General features: G+C 49.4%; 1 protein-coding gene across 3 annotated transcripts in view; it reads left to right on the top strand.

Annotated features, from left to right (window-relative positions):
* The window catches only part of DLGAP2 (DLG associated protein 2), a 533,037-nt gene that overhangs the window by 202,526 nt on the left and 311,590 nt on the right, over positions 1-18,921 (top strand). The window lies entirely within an intron of this gene.

Here is an 18,921-nt window from a genome sequence, read left to right on the forward strand (position 1 = left end):
TGCCCCTGCGTTCCCTGCTGATGTCCTGGGTGAGGCTGTGCCCCTGCGTTCCCTGCTGATGTCCTGGGTGGGGATGTGTCCCTGCATTCCCTGCTGACATCCTGTCTGCAGGTGCCTCATAATGTGGCTGAGTTTGGAAACAGAGCGGCTGCAGAGGCAGCTGGTTAGGAAGAGGCTGCGCTGGAGATGGTTGGGCCCAGCTCAGCAAGACTGTGCCCTTCTCAAGAGGGGGGTTTGGATGCAGACATGCACACAGGATTCTTTGCGGGGATGCCAGCAGAGATTGGGGTGAGGCTGAGGAACGCCGAACGCTGCCAGCAGCCACCAGAAGCCGGGGAGGCCTGGGACAGAGTCTCCCTCTAAGCCTGGGAAGATCCAGCCCAGCCCACACCTTGATCTCGGCCTCCTGTCCCCAGTAGTCAGTAGTTCCTCTCGTTGACACACCAGTTTATGGTGCTTCATGAGGGCAACTGGAGGAAGCAAATGCAGATACTTTAAGTACAGTTAAAAATCGTTTTCCAGAATTACTCTGCGCTGCTGAAGTTTTTCAGTGTAATGTTTTTAACTTGTAGATTTTTCTGGTCCCTGAATAAGAACAAGATTTCCCTAATCACGTCCTTCACCTTATGCCAGAGAAATTACCTTTACCTTTGCGTGAGTTAATGAATGAGCAAATGCTTCAGTCAGGCAGGTGAGCCAGGGATGTGCCAGCCCAGGCAGCAGCTGGGACAGCTGGAGGGCAGCTTGGAGATCCAGCAGCTGCACACTCCATTCCCAGCTGAACAGGGGCCTCAGGGAACAGGTGACTTTCCTCAACATCGAACCTCCTGACTGAGGGACACACTTGTGTAAACACAAAAATGTTTTAGAGTCTCTAGTTTTAATAATTCACACAGGGATGTCATTTGCTCCGCCAGGGTCTAAATACTGTGTTCACCTTGATTAAACCACAGCAATGTGCCATCCCAACACCCTCATCTTCATTCAGTATCCCACGCCTGAATTGCTGTAATACGCATCAGAGACTTAGGGCTTTCACACGAAGCCACGAATAAGCCATAACGCATGGCGGTGGCTGCAGCCTCATCCAGACCGGCATATTTAGCATGAGGGTTCGCTTTGTGAGCCCCCACTTCTGTGAGTGCATATTGCTTCAAAGCTCTATTGATGCTGTGGGGATGCCTGCCTCGAGTGCCAATAGCTTTTCATTGGCATACCTGAGTGCTGATAAAATAAAACGTGCATTTAATTATGGTTTTCTTTTCTTGTGGAATGCCTCATTACAAGGGTAACCAAATAGGAGCGTTATTGATGTCGTGTGTGCATGTGAAAGTGTGCGTGTCGGGCGGCAGAGCATGCTCCGATGTCTGTCTAACTAATCCATTGTCAGCGATCAGCTCCACTTCCCTCCCTTCTTGGGGCCTCCAGTGTGTTCCACCAACAGCTGCCAGCATGGTCTTCCTGAGAGGCAGAGTTAATGATGTCCTTTCACCACTTAGGAGGGTTCAGTGGGTCCCCATAGATTTCAGGATTAAGTCAAAACTCTCAACATGGTTTTTTACTCACCTGTAAGATGGGAATCGATATAGCATCTGCTTTATGGGGTTTTTGGGAGATTTAGGTGATGGATCAGTGCAAGCTCAGTGGCGAACAATGAGCTCCCCTGTTGCTCATTGAGGCAGAATGGAGACTTGGAGGGATTGGCAGCCTCTGAGGCAGAGGGCTGGAGGGCCGGGCTCAGCTGGGATCTTGTACTGACGGCCTCCCGGCAGTGCCCCGGGCTGGAGGGCCGGGCTCAGCTGGGATCTTGTAGTCACGGCCTCCCTGCAGTGCCCTGGGCTGAGGCTGCCGATGGCCACTCCCCAACCTCCTCCCTGGTCGTGGTATCTGCTGCCACCCCAGTGAACTGCTGACTTCTGAGCTAAGCTCTCTGGAATCATTACCACCGCCTCTGCCACAGTGTGTGCTGGCAAAATGAATTCCCTGAAACCCGAGACTGACCTCCTCTGACTCAAATCCCGGATCAGAGGCTCATGCAGGTGGTGGGACAGAAGCCACGTGTGGAAACCTCCTAGCAGGAATCCAGGAAATGGGTGTGCCTGTCTGCCCATCCACCCACCCACCCACCTATCCTCTGTCTTTCCAGCTCTGCACCCTAGGGGAGATTGGAGTGGGTGTGGAGGCAGCCAACACAGAGCCAACGGAGCATTCGTTATGGGAATACAGCATGAGTTAGAAGTCCCAATCACTGATTTCACGGAGCTTGTCTTCTCCCAGGGAAGTTAGGCTTGTAGGATGTCCGCTGGCAATCAGCATCTGCTGTGATGGGATGAGAAAGGGCCTGGAGGGTGGCTGGGAGGGCTCCTTTCAGTTCAGGGAAAGGTTCTCTGAGGAGTGCACATTGGAGGAAATGTCGGAATAATGGGAAGAGGCTGGACTTCAGCAGCTTTGGGGACAGTTTCCAGTCAGGTAGGTGTCACGCTAAGGGGCCAGAGATAGGAGAGAAACGTAGATCACACGCCCACAACGGCAGGGCCAGGCTGCTGGAGCGTGGTGGTCAGTGTGGAAAACCACGGAAGACAAAGCCGGAGGGAAGAGATCGGAACTTGGGTGACCCAGGGCCTTTGAGAATGTGCCCGGACTGCATTTTTGCCCAGAGTGGGCTGTCAAGTTACTGAAGGTGCAAAGTGCTGGTGGAGTAACTGGGGGTGGGGAGAATGGGGCAGGAGACAAAAGATGGGTGCACGTGAAGAGGAAGGTGTTTTGTCGTGGGCCCAGGGAGTTAAGAAACTCAGGGGTGGTTGGGTATGGATGCACAGAGCCGATGAGACTGAGGTGAGGAAGGAAGAGCAGCACTGAAGGCGACTACCCATGTTCAACCTGAGCCTCCAGGTGTTAAGTCATGGCAGCATCGTTTCCCGAAATGGGGAAGGGTGAGGATGAGATGATTTGCAGGGGAAAGTCATGGGATCTCCCTGAGCCCTAGTGAGTGTAGTAAAGAACCAAGCAAACGCATCAAGGCGGCAGCTACCTGGAGATGCCTGCAGTCCAGGAAGGAGGCCAGGACCCAAGGGAACGGTAGCATCTCAACCTGCAGATGACACTGAACTCTGGAGCCAGACGAGAGGGGAAGGAAGGGACATGGTGAAGAAGGACGGGCAGGGTGGACCCGGGGCTCTGCCAAGGCTGGGGAGGCACCAGGAGCCAGGCAGACGGGTGAACAGGCAACGTACAGGTGCCGAGCTGCGGGTCCTGCATTGATGCAGTAACCATGCCTGTGCTTGAGCTCAGCCTGGTGCTTCATGCTCAGCTCTGTCGACGTCTCAGACACGTTCCAAGCTCTGGTCATATGGGACCAATCACAGGTGTCCCCACGCACAACGTCCTTGCCTCTCTCTGCTTTAAACCAGCTGCCACTTCCTGGCACCATGTGCACACCCACCCCACGCGTGGCTGGACCTCTCCAGCTCCTCCTGTCATCTTCCCCCAAGCCATAGTCCCACAGGAACAGTGTGGCAGCAGCCATGGCTGGAGGTGCCACCACCTGTGTCTGTGTGTGTGCGTGCCTCTATGTGTATGCATCTCTGTGTGTGTGCATCTCTGTGTGTGTGCATATGTCTGTATGTACATGTGTCTGCGTGTGTGCATGTCTGTGTGCACAGTTGTGTGTGAGTACGTGTCTGTTTCTCTCTGCATGCATCTGCCTGTGTGCATGTGTCTGTGCACAGGTGTGTGTGTAGTGCATGCATGTGCATGTATCTGTATGTGTATGTCTCTGTGTGTGTGCATACGTGTGTGCATGTGTCCATGTGTACACATGCGTCTCTGTGTGTATGTGTGCATCCATGCCCATGTGTGTGTGCATGGTCTGTGACTGCCATGCTGCTCGGCTCTCATGGGAAGACTTGCTCATGGCCTCTGCCTTCTACGTCTTGTGCTAACTTTCCTCCACAGCTCACAGGAACTCAGCAGATAATTGGTTTTACATCAGGATACTGTTTTGCATATTCACCTTTAGTACTAGAAAGGAATTGAAGCTCTTATCAGGATGTTTAAAATCACAGGTGTACAGCTAATGGATTTCTGTAGAACTCAGTTTCCTCATTTATAATATCTGAACTTAGTGATTCTCTGACTTTAGAATTCTAAGCGGGAAAATGTGTAATTAGAATTCTAATGGAAAGAATGTGTTCGGTGATTATTTGGATTATAAATAAACAGGAGTTTCTTCCTTTGTTTTCAGTTAGTGGAATTAACATTCCAGAGCCATTCTTCAGCTTCCAGAGCAACAAAGCAAACTGATTCAGTAAATACAGACATTTAATTTTATGTTGCAGTTTAAAGTCTAGCTTCAGCCCTGAAGCATGCTTATATTCTAGAGATTATAGTTTATATCTGTTCTAATCTCCAATGGGTTTTGTTTTGTAAGTGAGCCTACAGGTTAGCAGAGACCCAAGAACTACCGATAAAAAGTCCTGACTTCTTATTAGGTGAATACATTTTTTATTTCTAGCAAACTGTCCTTTCATCATATGTGGATTCTTTAATTTTGAATTAATTAACCACTAAATATTTCAGATGTATAACATTTAGTAGAAATCAGACTATTTAATATTTTTTAAATATAATTTTAGTTAAAAGCTAAGCATACTGAAAAAACTTTGAGATCCCAAACTTAAAATGTTCATGCTTTACCACAGTAAGTACAATGATGGCAAATCAGGACATGTAATAATAGAGAAATGTCTGTGGAAATGTGTGCACCCCTCACCAGGAGTGCTATGTCCCACCTGTGTGACTTCACACGTGTTGATCTGTGGAAATTCATGTACCCACCAGCGTGCTGTGTCCCGCCTCTGTGACTTCACACGTGTCGTTCCTTCAGCCTAAGATGATTCCCTGTGCTCCCTGCCCGGGGAAACGTGGATCAGATAGGATCCTCCCTGCCACGTCAGGATCTTCTCCCATAAGCGGAGAGTTCATCTTTTCCTCTTCCACGTTCCTGTGTGTGTAGGTTTCTGTGATGTGCCATTTGTCACAGTGCGCATGCTTACTGTAATCATTGTTGTGTGTTAGTATTGGATCATCTGCCTCACTCTGTGGATTATGAACCTCTTGTAGGTCATCATCGTATTTTTAAAATTCATCTTTGTCTTTCCACGCCCAACAGAATAGGTACTTAGTAAGTGTTGATAGTGTAAACTCACAATTTTTAAGGCTTTTTAAACAAACGTCATGCACATCTTCCGGAGGGAAGGCGGTTAAATGGGCGCTGGCTTGGAGCCTGGGTGACCTTGGTTGTAAGTTTATGTGGCAGGCCTGACAAGGAGGCCCTTCATCCCGCCCCACGGCGGCTCCTGCTGGGCCAGGGTGCAGATGCGGTGCCAGCGTGTGAACGTGGTGAGGGCAGCGATGGCCCTGCTGAACCAGGATTGGAACGCAGGGCAGACAGCAGCAGTTCCTGCTGTGCTGGGGTGCAGATGCCGAGCGGGCCGCAATGCCCCCACGCTCTGTGGCCTCACTGGGGCCATCATTATCCTCCTAGAACAACCCCAGACTTACTGGGGAGACCTGTGCGCTGCCTCTGCTCCAATGACTGAGTCGCCATCTGTGCCACCCAGGATGCCTTTTTATTTGGCTCTTTGAAGGAAGAGTTTCACATTGTGTTTCCTTCCCTAAGCATGGTGTCTGGAGTGGACAGCTGGACTGTACTGGGAGCTGCTGAGCAGAGGGCTGGTCACACTGGGAGCTGATGAGTGGAGGGCTGGGCTGCTCTGGGAACCGGTGGAGTGGGTTCTGGGCTGCACCAGGAGCCGATGAGCAGAGGGCTGGGCTGTACTCGTAGCCAGAACGAGGGCATTTCATGGGTCACGTTTCCTAATTATTTGTTGATTATTTATGCTCTGCCTCTTTCAAACAGCCCAGTTGTTATTTAATGGGATTAACATGGGGAGTTTTGATGCAGGAAAGAACTGCTGTTTCTTTACGCCGGATTCATCTGGCCGCTAAAGTGTGCATCCAACAGGAAAGGCTGAAGTTCTGCCCTCAGGCCCTGGCTTAGTGAAATAAGAAGTGTTCCTCCAGGGGGTGGAAGACAACCCCAAAGTCTGTATTTTGAATATGGACTGTTTGCTGTTAAGCTGCTTTGAACACAATTCAACCTTTCCTAAATTAGGACAAACCATGGTCCACGCCCCATAAGACAGAGCGATGATTGTAATTCACTGACAGCAGCGTTCATCGTTGGGTCTCTGAGAGCACACTCCCGTCCTGCCTCTTCTGTCCTGACTCAGCTGTGTCCTGAGTTGGCTTTACAGCACTGTCAGATATTGGATTGATGTCTCAGCTGCCCTTTCAAAATTGCATGTGATTTTGTGTGCGTTACTGTCAAATTCTTCCCTGGCGTTCATGTGGCGTGTTTCCACATGCAGAGCAGGCACGTTCTCCCGAGATCACCTTATCCGTTAACACATCACTCAAGATGTAAAATTGTCCAAGACACAGTGTTACATCCATTCTCCATAAAGCCTTTCTTAAGCTGCATGGTTTGCAATTTAAGGACACAAAGTGTTATCCTCTCAAAAGCTCCATGTGACCGGGATTAATTCCTGTGTCCTGGAGCCGGGCCTTTTCAGCCACACAGCAATCCCATCACTATTGAGGACTTAACGTATACAAGACACTCGAGCAGGTACGACTTCCATGTTCCTGTCTTTCTTCCGAAAATATCAGACGAGCAGGAATTACAGCATCTAAACTGAAACTCATCTCGGCAGTCCCGTGAGATACGGAGCTGACTTGTTTTCTTGCTCCAGAGAGCAGGAGAATAAAGGAAGAAGCCACGAGTCTCGTCTTCCGGTTCGTGCAGACCTGCTTGGCTCAGCCTTGCCCTGGAGGCAGACTCAGGATGAGAATTCGGGAGTCACAGATACCCTAAACCAGACTTGTACTTCCCCGTGTCAGATCCTTCTCTCAGTTTAGACCTCTCGACTTGAACCGATGGGTGCTCGACCTGCACCCTTGGCCTCCACCTTGCTTGACACTCACCGGCCTGTCTTTCCAGTGTTAGTTTAAAACTCAGCCGCCCACAGCCAGTGTAGGGGATTGTCATCCAGCAAGGCTGTCCTGAGATGGTCAGCGTTGTAATGAGACGGTCGTTCCAGGACCCCGAGTGAGAGGCCGGTTGTTCTTTCCTGGACCAAGGCAGTTCCCAAACAACTCAGAGTCTTAGAGCAAGAGCTGCCTGTGTGTCCAGCCATCTGCCCGCAGCGGGGTGTTCTCTGGCCTGAGTGTGGCCCCGTGACCCTGCAGTCCAGATGCTGTAGTGCATTTCTGAGCTACCTGCTAGTCACGTGAGCTCTCACTGTTGCCCATGGTTTCAAGATTTGGGGTGCTCAGTGTATTTATCTTTAATAAACTTTGTCTGCATAAATCGTTAACTCAGCCCAGATCACATCTAATTAACATTTACTTCATTTGGGATGCAAAAGGGATCTTCTCTGAAGGAATGAGGAGGCGTCTTCATATCCCACGGAGCTTGCACAGAGCAGATTTTCATTATTCCTCTGCGCAGGTATTGCCCAGAGAGTTTAAAGCAGCTTTGGTACAGCTTGCTAAAAGAAGATGACAAACTCAAGTTTGCTTTTCTGAGATGGATGAAATGTTAAATTGCTGTGTTAAGGGCGTCCTCATCTCCCGCGGGTGGTTTTGCTCAAGGACCCTCCGTGGAGATGGCTTTGCAGGCACAGCCCCTGTTTCCACCCCTCCTGTTTTGTAACCTTTATTGGAGTTGTGACTACAGGTATGATCACTGTCTTCCCCAGTGAGCTGTAAGGCCCATGGGAATGTGAGTTTCTGCCTCCGGGTCAGCCAAGTCGTTTTCAGGACCCAGGGTAGAATGAAAATATGGGCACTGTTCAGTAAGCAGGAAAAATGCCATAAAATGGACTGCACTATAAAGCTTTTTTTTTTCTCCTAGGGTTTCTTCACTTGCCATGGTACTATTTGCTCCTTAATGATATTTTAAGTAACGAAAGATTAAAAGTCTAAACTATTAGCATGATTTTACCATTTGTCTTTATGCTATGTGACAGCAGGTTTAAATAAAAATAAGAGCATTTAACTTGTATGCAGAATCACTGAAATTAGGCAATTCACATTTTACTGTTAAACATATATTTTGTTCTTCCCAGAACAATGGAAATATTGAACTAAATAACACAAGTACCTTAATTCCACTTCCTGTGTGCCACGTTCTAACAAAACTCTCTCCCATTGACTCATGGATGAGTAAGGGAGGAATGAAAGGAGAGGAACTCTGGGCCACTCTGTCTCTCCTTCTCTTTCTAAGTCATCATCTTCAACATAGGCGGTCGGCCATTGCAGGGAAGCAAGCTGACCAGGGAAGGGCGTGATAGAATTCGCTGGCCACCCATATTTCTCGGATGCCATCACCACCTGTGAGCTTTGGAAGCTCGGTCTGGTTAGAAGGGAAAGCCTGGCTTCTCAGGGCTGTCGTGCCCCAGTCACTCGTCCTGTGCACAGCCTTCTGCTCGCTGTGAGCCTTGCCCAGTGATTGTGGACCTCCTGGGCTTCTGTGCTCGAAGGACATTGCGATGGCTGGGCAGATGGAGGGCAGGAAGAGCAGGCATTTTAGTGTGCCATGTCCTTTCTGCCTGGGTACGCTCTACCATTTCATGGGACCTCATTCACAAAACACAGAGGCAAAAACAAAGTTGTTAAGAATTCCAGGGTGGTGACAGCAGAGGCGTGAATCGAGCAGGATGCCTTCATGAGTCCGAGGCGTGTGTGTGCGGAAGCGGAGCGCAGTTGTGGGGGTGCGCCCCGTGGGAGCGGGACAGGGAGGCACCATGGGTGGGGTTCTGAGCCCCCTCCACAGAGCCCCCCAGCCACGGCGGTACTGTGGGCACACGAGGTCAGCCTGGCCACTCCTGGCACTCAGGTACAGCAAGTGCTTCGTCCACACTTGTCAAGTGAACAGGAGCTTTCCATTCGGGAAGTTAAAACCTGTCAGAACAGTGCCTGAACCTTACTTTTCCTTCTGGTTTTTTCAGCTGGCGAGACTAACTTCAGGGCTTTTTCCATGTCTCATTTATGCACGTGACTCTGATTCCCTGTTTTCACAGTTCTGCCCTCCTTTTGCTGTTGTAGTAGATGTTGTTGTGGAAATGTCTAAATAAAGTGACAAAGAGGGTGGAAAACTGTTACACGCAATCAGCCGCACTCTTTAGCCAAACATACCCTGTCTTAAGCAATGACACAGCTTGGCCGTGAGGGTGAACTGGGGCCTGGGCAGTGATTCTAAAGCAAAAGTCTCCATAGCAAAAATGGGGCAAGCCCCTCAGGCAGGGTGCTGGTCCCCACGGCCCAACCCTCTCCTGAGAGCAGAGCCTGCCCTCCCTCCGACTGCTGGTGCTGTGCGGGATAACCGTTTCATTGTTTAGGACGTTAACAGTGCTGTGTAGTTCTCTGCAATCTTACAGGTAAGGCTGAGCTAAGTGACCAACCAGGGTCCTCAGCCGAGGAGGACGTGGTGGGTCCCCTCCTCGCTCACAGCCTTGTGGCTCCACACCTGTGGTTCCCGGGGGCTGCAGCAGGTTTTATCTCCAGGCTGTCAGTCTCTGCAGAGTATCTCGGGCTCATCAGAACTATGCCTGCCTGAGTCATCATTCCATCTCTTCCTTTGTCTTATTTATTGGTTTAGAGACCTCTGATCATTTGGTTATTACTTGCTATGGTTTGTGGAAAATAGGTCCAGAGAAGTTGAACTTAATGTTTTCAAAAAGTTTAAATCTCTCACAACTATAAAGAAACATGGGGGAGGAAGACTCGGAGAATTGTCGACAGGAACAGCTGCCTGTCCCTATGCGCCTCAGGTGTGCGTGGCACAGACGTGGCAAGCGTGAGCCTCCCAGGTAACGCTGGTGGCCTGGGGTTCGAGCCACCCTTTGTCCTAGGAGGGTACCCAGGCACCCGCGCTCGGGAGCCAGTGGTTTGTGTGTACCACGTGGGGCCTATTGCCTGTAGGACCGTCTCTGCCATGTACACTGAGGGTCGTGTGGCCTTGTGGGTCAATGAGGCTCCTTCATTTGAGTATCGTAAGAGGTATTCGGAAATCCAGGAGGATAACCCAGACTTCAGATGGACACTCATTTTCTATCAGCTCCAGGAAGAAACACAAAATCTCCAGGCTGGGAAGAAGTATGTGCTTCAGTAAATTCTGGAAACTAGAACGCAAGCCAAATATACAGTAAAGCTGGATGGTTCCCGTGTGACAGATTCAGGCAAAGCATACGCATTGGTAAAAACTGGAAAATAAGATAAGATAAAAGAATGAGTGTGTGTGTGGGTGGCCACACCATGTAGATGAAGACCTGCCATGTGACCCACTTGTGCTGGGCACACAGGGGGTGGTGACGCGTTGGCGCTTAGAGGGGTCATTGTTCTCTTGCTTGACGTGGAAGCAGATATCACCCGGCCAGTGGAACAGTCAGCAACAGAAACATCATGACATTCTGCTAGAAATTAGCTTGAACCTTATTCCAAAGCCATTGTTTTGAGTGGGTTAGAACCAATAATAAATGTGCATCATTTTAGTTTGTGGAATGACACGAACTGTGTGACCAGCTGAAAGGCTTCTGGCTTCTCAGTTTCAAAGGCACACTGCCCGCAGGGTGGAGGTGAAGCATTCATCTCTGCTGTGACGTGTGCAAAGCTCCTGTGCTCTGGGTGGCACCTACCTGGTGCCCAGTGGCACTGGCCCGAGCCACACAGCCTCCTGGCAGAGACAGGCAGGTGGCTTCCCTGCCTGCAAGCCACACAGGACAACCCTGTGCCGGGCTGAATGTTCTGCTGCTGACATCCTGGCATTCTTAATAATTTTTCAATAATACAGGGGTCTGCGCTTTCACTTTTCACTGGCCCCTGAGATTTATGCCCAGTCCTATGACAAAGATGCAGTGCAGAGTATTGTTTACAGTGTTTTTTTTTTTTAGGGGAATATGTCTTATATTCATGCAGGTAGTGTTGTAATAATTAAAATTACACACTTGACAATGAATCCATTGTCCAGTTTTTCATTAATTCTGATGGATCTCCCTCAAACTGTACAAGACCACAGGGATTGCTGGTTTGTGTCTTTGAGCCCTGGAGACAGAGCAGAGCCCTTCAGGCTTCATGGGTGAGGCCGAGACTATGTTTCTGTAACAAGGGCCTTTTTACACTTAATTTTTTTTTTTTTGAGTCAAGTCTCACCCTGTCACCCAGGCTGGAGTACAGTGACACAATCTCTGCTCACTGCAATCTCCGCTTCCTGGTTTCAAGCAATTCTTCTGCCTCAGCCTCCCAAATAGCTGGGAATGCACCACCAAGCCCGACTATTTTGTGTGGTTTTTTTTTTTTTTTTTTTTTTCAGTAGAGACGGGGTTTCACCATGTTGGCCAGGCTGGTCTTGAACTCCTGACCTCAGGCGATCTGCCCACCTCGGCCTCCCAAAGTGCTTGGATTACAGGCTGAGCCACCGTGCCTGGCCTTACAATTAATATTCTTAAATTTAGTGATCGTCATTATTCATTCTTCTTAAAAACTCTTAGTAAAGACAGAACAACCACCACAACAGAATGACCTGAGCTTCTCCTAATAATGGGAGGCAGTGGAAATGTCGGGGTGCCATTTGTGTATTTGGGTGTTTACGTAGAGCTTCATTTCTGAGACAGGTGGAGCACAGATGCTTATGTGCACACTGCAGTGATTTGCCCATTTGCTGGGAAACGTGGTAGAAGCTTTCAGGAAATTGCAGGAAATAAAGAACAGAGTGTCTGATTCTCTGCAGCACTGACATTCTGAGAAGGCCGTGTGGTGGGCTGTGCATGGAAGGTGCTTCTCAGCCTTAGAGAGCGCGGGAGGCAGAGCTGCGTGCTGGCCACGTGCGTGCTGGCCACGTGTGTGCTGCCTTACGATGGCTCGGCTGCACCACCACAGACGCGTGGGAAGCAAAGTCACCAGAAAGTGACCGATTCAGAAGTATGGACCAGACAGGGCCCAGGTCAGCCTTGAGCTCTCAAGAGATCTGGAGAAATCTTCCTGGATTAAAAACAATGTCTTTTGGTCAATCTTTAAAAATATCTATCATTTCTGAAATTGTTTCATGGAATAAAGTTCACTCTCAATAATCGCAGAAGCACACCAGTGAATGCTGCATTCTGCAAATTTCTGGCTGATTGAGATTAAATGGCATTTCATTTAGAATCCATATCCATTTTCAATGTTTTATTAATTAGTTCAGCCAGATTCATTTTTGAAGGTCATTTTAGACCAAAATATTGTTTTTGTGATTTCCAAAATTTTGCAGCTCTGTCCTTTCTTCCTGTTTCGTTTAGAGAGTGTGTGCATGCATCTGTGTGCACGTGTGTACATGTTCAAAGAAAAAGTAAGTTCTGTTAGGGGAAGTTCAATTCAGTAGACACTTACTGACTGTCTCCTCCATTCTGGTTCTGCGCCGGGTCCTGGGGTAGCCGAGGTGAGTGAACATCAGCTGTGCATGAAGCCACCATGCAGCAGCAGAGCCCTGGGGCTAGGGGTGCATTAGCCTGGGCTGTGCCTGCCTGACCCCAAGTTAGCACCACTCAGCCCTGTCAAGCTGGGGCTGGATTCTCTACCATGTGTCTCATGCCAAACAGGCCTAGGATGTTTCAGAACTTCCTGTCTTCTGGCTCTCCTGAAACGCACAACTCATGGCTATGAGCTGTAGTTTTCCTGTCATGTGGTAGAACACCAGAGCTTCTTCTCCGTCTCCAGTTCCCTTGGTTGTCTGACTGGGGCTGGGACTGAGTGAGCTGCAGACCCCGTGGACAGAAGGGGTGTCCATTAAAGTAGCTTTGCTCCATGTCCCACAGTTGTGGTGGGTCACGCTCCCCCATTTTGGGCAGAGCATGGTGCCTCAAGTCTCAGGACATGGGGACAGGCAGGGCTGGGGCGCAGGCGTCTCCCTTCTGGGGGAGAAGAGAGGACAGAGGCTTTGCTGTTGTCCTCTCAGGACACGGGATGGGCAGGGCTGGGGTGCAGGCATCTCTCTTCCGGGGGAGGAGGAAGCAGAGGTTGAAGTGGCTTTGCTGTCACCCTCTGATGTCAGTGCAGGTCTTCATTTATCCAACTGTGATCTCGTCATTCCTGACACTTTCCCATCCCGCCATCAGATTGTCTAAGTCGCAATGTTTTTTTGTGAGCTCTTCCATGGACGGGTTCACACACCGTTTCTCCTCCCATGAGTCCCGCGTGCCGGTTTTATTCATCCAGACACCCCCGTTGCTTGAGCGTTTGCAGAGTCCATATTCTGGGTGCAGGGTTGATTCATGCAGATGCCCCATTGCCTGAGTATTTGCAGAGTCCATATCCAGTCCTCATAAAAAGCAGCAACTGTGGAGTGAGAAAGGCACGGGCAGTTCCTGTGCTGATGTAACTGCAGGCTCTCCAGGCAGGTCTGGACTTGCATAGGTGAGACTTGTCTCAAATTCAGTTTCATATGATTCCCACATATTCTCACACCCGATTTTAAAGGGGGACTTTCTTTCAGAGGAGGTAAGATGCATTCTTACCACCCAAACTTCTCTAGCAGTGCAGGTGGAATGGAGACTCAGATCCCAGGTGTATTCCTGCCTCCCACTCCAAGGCTTGGCCCTGGGCTGCTGAAGGCACAGATGCGGCGGCACAGGAGCCAACATGGCAAAAGCCATGCGCTCTGCAACTGAGAGTACCATGGCCGGGAAGCAGCGTCCTTGCATGAGGAAGGCCCATGGAGTTCAGACTTCACCCAGAGGCCCCTGTGCCCCTGTGAGCCCCAGAAAGCAGCCCATGTCTGCGCTGGAAACAGAGGTGCAGTGATGCCGGTGAGCCTCAGACCTCCGCGGTGCTGTTCTGGAAGTTCTGATGGGCTGCCTTGAAAACAAAGGAAATGTTTTCTGTGATGGAAATCATAGCTTTTAGCAGTACACCTGAGCTGGTCATGCTGAGAAGCCATGGTGGTCAGCAGCTGCTGCCCCACGCAGCCCTGGCAGCTCCCCGAGAGCCAACACTGTGATGGGGGCATCGGCCCTCATCCACCTGTCACCAACTCAGAATGACATCAACAGAACCACCCACATCGAAACTGTGGATACTTCAAGGGTTCCGTGAATTTTTTGTAAATACATGCTATGGGAACGTGCTGTGGATTTCTCGTATCTACTTTTTGTTCCACTAAATCTTCTGTGAAAGCCACCGGTGCGATTCATAAATCAGCTTCCAGTGAGGAAGTCACGTAGATGTGAGTGTGAGAGGCTGGCCCTTCCCCACCTGCCTTCAACCCCAGTACAGAGATGCGTCCATGTGGGCCATGTGTGGACTCCAGTGGAACGGCCCATGTGGTTTCCTCGGCATTCCTGGCCCTCCGGGATAAAGACCCACAGCAGCCAGGCCATGGTCACCACTCCTGGCCCTCCAGGGTAGAGGCCTCCACAGCAGCCGGGTCACGTGCCTTCTATGGCACCACATGGCAGTTATTTCTCATACCTACCAGAAGCCGTAATGTAACATGATAAACACATGACACACATGTTGACATGGTGTAAAGACACGAAATTGCCTCAGGGACACCCCCTCTTGCCTCTCTTGCCTGTTTCCTCTGAGTGTTCATCTGCTCCTCCTGCCTTGGCCCTCACTGCGGGGGGACCAGTTCACCATTTCCCGTCAGGCAGCAGCCAGGACCCAGCTGCTTCCCGTTAGTTCTGGAAAACAGAAATCTTATAAGCATCTAAGTAAATTGTAGCTGGTGCTGGATTGTCTGGAAATTCAGGGCAAACGTGGAGGAACACTGTTCTAGGAACCATGGTCTGGCGTTTCTGCAGAAGGGAACTCACCCAGCATGTGGTTGGTGAGTCACTGCCCAGGTAATTTCTGGGTTTCTTGGGCGTGACAAGGCAGGGGTGGCGTGGTCCTTCTCCTTCAGTCTACATCTAAACTGTCAGGCAGTGTTGAGCTCCAAACCAGCCGTGACCAGAAGGCTGGACTCTAGGGTGGCCTGAATGAGGATGCTGCCAGAGACACAACCTTCCACTGGCCACCATGGACAAGGGGCTGGAAAATCAAGTTTGGCGTTGCTTTTTCACTCTAAGACAGTGCTGTTCACACTCAACAATACATAATGAGTGTGTGCTATGGGCTGGCATTATACTCTGTCCAGAGACGGAGAACCGAACGGGACAGGGAGCCTCCTCTGCAGGAATGTGTCATAATTACACTGCAATGTCAGACGTGATGCCCCAGAAAGGCGTGCCAACTGTTGGATGAACTCAGAGCAGGAGGGCAGCTGTTGGCAGGGCAGGGTGAGGGTGCTGGGTGGAAGCTTCAGGAAGCAGGGACGTTTTGGACTGATCGTGCTGGATGGGTAGGAGTTTGATGGATGGAGAAAGAGCCACGAGCCATCCAGAGGAACACATATTGTCTGAAGGACACAGGATGCTCAGGGACCCCTGAGTATGATTTATGTGTTTCATCGCCATGTTTATTTATGTCCTTCCTTGTGCCGGGATGGATTTATTGTGTGCAATAAAACAAGTTTCATATAAATAATAAAAAGCAGCTAAAAGGAAACCAAGGGGAGTCAAGTGTGGCAGAGCTGGGGCTGTGCATAGCGATGCAGGAGGCATCAGACACCTCTAGAGCCAGAGCTTTGTGCTTTATCTCCAGCTTGATCCTGGGCCCCCAAAGAAAGCCTGAAACAGAACCAGTGCACACACACATTCATACACAACCAGTGCACACACATCATTTATACGGAACCAGTGAACACACACAATTTATGCAGAACCAGTGCACACACACATTTATACAGAACCAGTGCACACACACATTCATACACAACCAGTGCACACACATCATTTATACGGAACCAGTGAACACACACAATTTATGCAGAACCAGTGCACACACACATTTATACAGAACCTGTGCACACACACATTTATACAGAACCTGTGCACACACACATTTATACAGAACCTGTGCACACACACATTCATACAGAATCAGTGCACACACACATCATTTATTCAGAACCTGTGCACACACACACATACAGAACCCATGCACACACACATCATTTATACAGAATATGTGCACATACACATCATTTATACAGAACCCATGCACACACACATAATTTATACAGAATCTGTGCACATACACATCATTTATACAGAACCCATGCACACACACATCATTTATACAGAATCTGTGCACATACACATCATTTATACAGAACCCATGCACAGACACGTTTATACAGAACGCATGCACACACACATCATTTATACAGAACGCATGCACACACACATATAGAACCAGTGCACACACACATCATTTATACAGAACCTGTGCACGCACACCTTCATACAGAACCAGTGCACACACATATTCATAGGACAAAGTAAGCCCTCCACCCTTGCTCTGGTGAGACGGCGTGTCCTGGAGAAGGCAGCACCACTTATTATAAGATTGAGAATACTGAAGTGGCAAAAACAGAGAACTGTAAACCAGGGAAAACAAGAAAAAGAAAACCAGGCATTCCTGATTATCCACCGAGACAGACAGAAATCTCACTCAGTTTCCCCATGGGGAAAGTTGCTGGGTCCTCCTGGAAAGGAATGGGCGGTGTGTGACTCCCAGCATTCACATCGGCACTGGCCCCAGACCGTGGGTGAAGAGGTACCTGTGCAAAATGGCACACACAAAGGGCCAGTGCAGCAGCCCTCCCCTGCCCCAGGATTGTCTTCAAACTCAAGGTAACGAGCACCTAGGAGGGACGACATCACAGTAGAAAGAACTCTGAGTGGTGCTGGGTGCTCAGCTGTCTGGAGTCTGGAGCCTGGTCCCCCACACCTGCAGTCTTGGCCGCTGCGTCCAAGAGCACCGTGGTCCCCCCTGCCTTGGTGACCCCTGGGTCCCTCCCTTCTGCAGATTTGTTCTAAGTATTAAATAATGTACTCAATGAATGGTTTTGAATGTGATTATTTTTATTACCCAGATTTATTTTGAAGATGCTGATGCTACATGGAAACAGTCAAGCAACTCTGAGATCTGAGCACCTTGGTTCTGGGAAGAAAGGGTGGAAGTGCAGAAGGGAGAAGGGTGGTGAGAGAAAGGAAGGAAAGAGCCAGAGGGAAAGTGGTGAGGAGGAGGAGGAAAGACACGGTGCATTCAGAGGCTGCCAGGGACAGGCAGGCATAAGTCCAGGGTCTTTCCTGCATCTTTACAGACATCTGTCATGAGGAAGTGTTCCTGTGTGCCACTGAAATGTGTGTGACTCTGTGCCGGAAGGCTTTCCCAGCACAGAAAGGCCCTGGGCTGGAGACTGGGCTTGGTACAGCTTGTTCAGTCACCCAGTGAGTATTCACAGGGACCTGGCCTGTGGCTCCTGCACCTCCAGTGCATCCGGAAGGGGCTGGGGACCTTGGAGGCCCATGTCTTGCTTCTGTTGAGCCACTCTTTACTCTCCCTCAAATAAAATGGATGCATACAGTGACTTCTCAGTTTACCAGTGAAAGCAGTGGACTCTCCTCACACTTTTAAAATAAACTACTTAAGAGCTATTGTTCATTTAATACATACACACATTTTTCCTTATGTTTACTGCAAAGGAATTTAAGGAGTAGTTAAAAAGTATTGATTCTGGAATTGGAAAAACATGCTTTTTACTAGCAAAATGACATTGAGCAATTCAGTCAAATTTTCTCAACACAAGTTATCCCATCCTAAAATGAAGGTATTGTTGACCATATGGGACTGATGAGTGGAGGTGACGAGTTCCTAGAATAGTCATTGGTGAGCAGTAATGACAGTGTGTGATATGATGAGAAGGAAGGGGAGGAGAATAGAGGAGGAGGAGGTGGAAGAAGAAATAGATAATGATGGTGATGGTGATGATGAGGATGATGGTGAGGATGATAATGCTGGTGATGATGGTGGTGATGATAGTGGTGGTGATGAGTATGATGGTGGTGGTGATGGTGAGGATAACAGTGGTGATGATGATCATGGTGAGAATGATGGTGATGGTGATGGTGAGGATAACAATGGTGATGATGATCATGGTGAGAATGATGGTGATGGTGATGGTAAGGATGATGGTGGTGAGGATGGTGGTGAAGATGATGGTGGGGTGAGAATGATGGTGGTGAGGATGACGGTGGTGAGGTTGATGATGATGGTGAGAATGATGGTGATGGTGAGGTTGATGGTGGTGAGGATGAGCGGGTTGAGGATGATGTTGGTGAGGAGGATGATGAGAATGATGGTGATGGTGATGGTAAGGATGATAGTGGTGAAGATGATGATGGTGAGGATGATGGTGGTGAGAATGATGGTGATGGTGAGGATAACGGTGGTGAGGATGATGTTGGTGAGGATGATGGTGGCGAGGATGTTGGTGAGGATGATGGTGGCGAGGATAATGATGGTGAGAATGATGGTGGTGAGGATGATGGTGGTATTGAGGATTGTGATGGTAATGCTGACAGTGATGATGATGGTGATGGTGAGGATGGCGGTGAGAATGATGGTGATGGTGAGGATGATGGTGAGAATGATGGTGATGGTGAGGATGACAGTGGTGGTGATGATGATGGTGATGATGATGGTGAGGGTGATGGTAATGCTGATGACAGTGATGATGGTGATGACAGTGTTGCTGAGGATGATGGTGGTAAGAATGATGGTATTGAGGATGACACTGGTGAGGATGATGGTGGCGAGGATGATGACAGTGATGATGGTGATGGTGAGGATGATGGTGATGGTGAGGATATGGTAAGAATGATGGTGATAAGGATGATGGTGGTGAAGATGGTGACAGTGATGATGGTGATGGTG

The sequence above is a fragment of the Sapajus apella genome, unplaced genomic scaffold (genome assembly GCF_009761245.1).
Source record: "Sapajus apella isolate SASKATOON/1434 unplaced genomic scaffold, GSC_monkey_1.0 scaffold116, whole genome shotgun sequence".
Taxonomy (NCBI): Eukaryota; Metazoa; Chordata; class Mammalia; order Primates; family Cebidae; genus Sapajus; species Sapajus apella.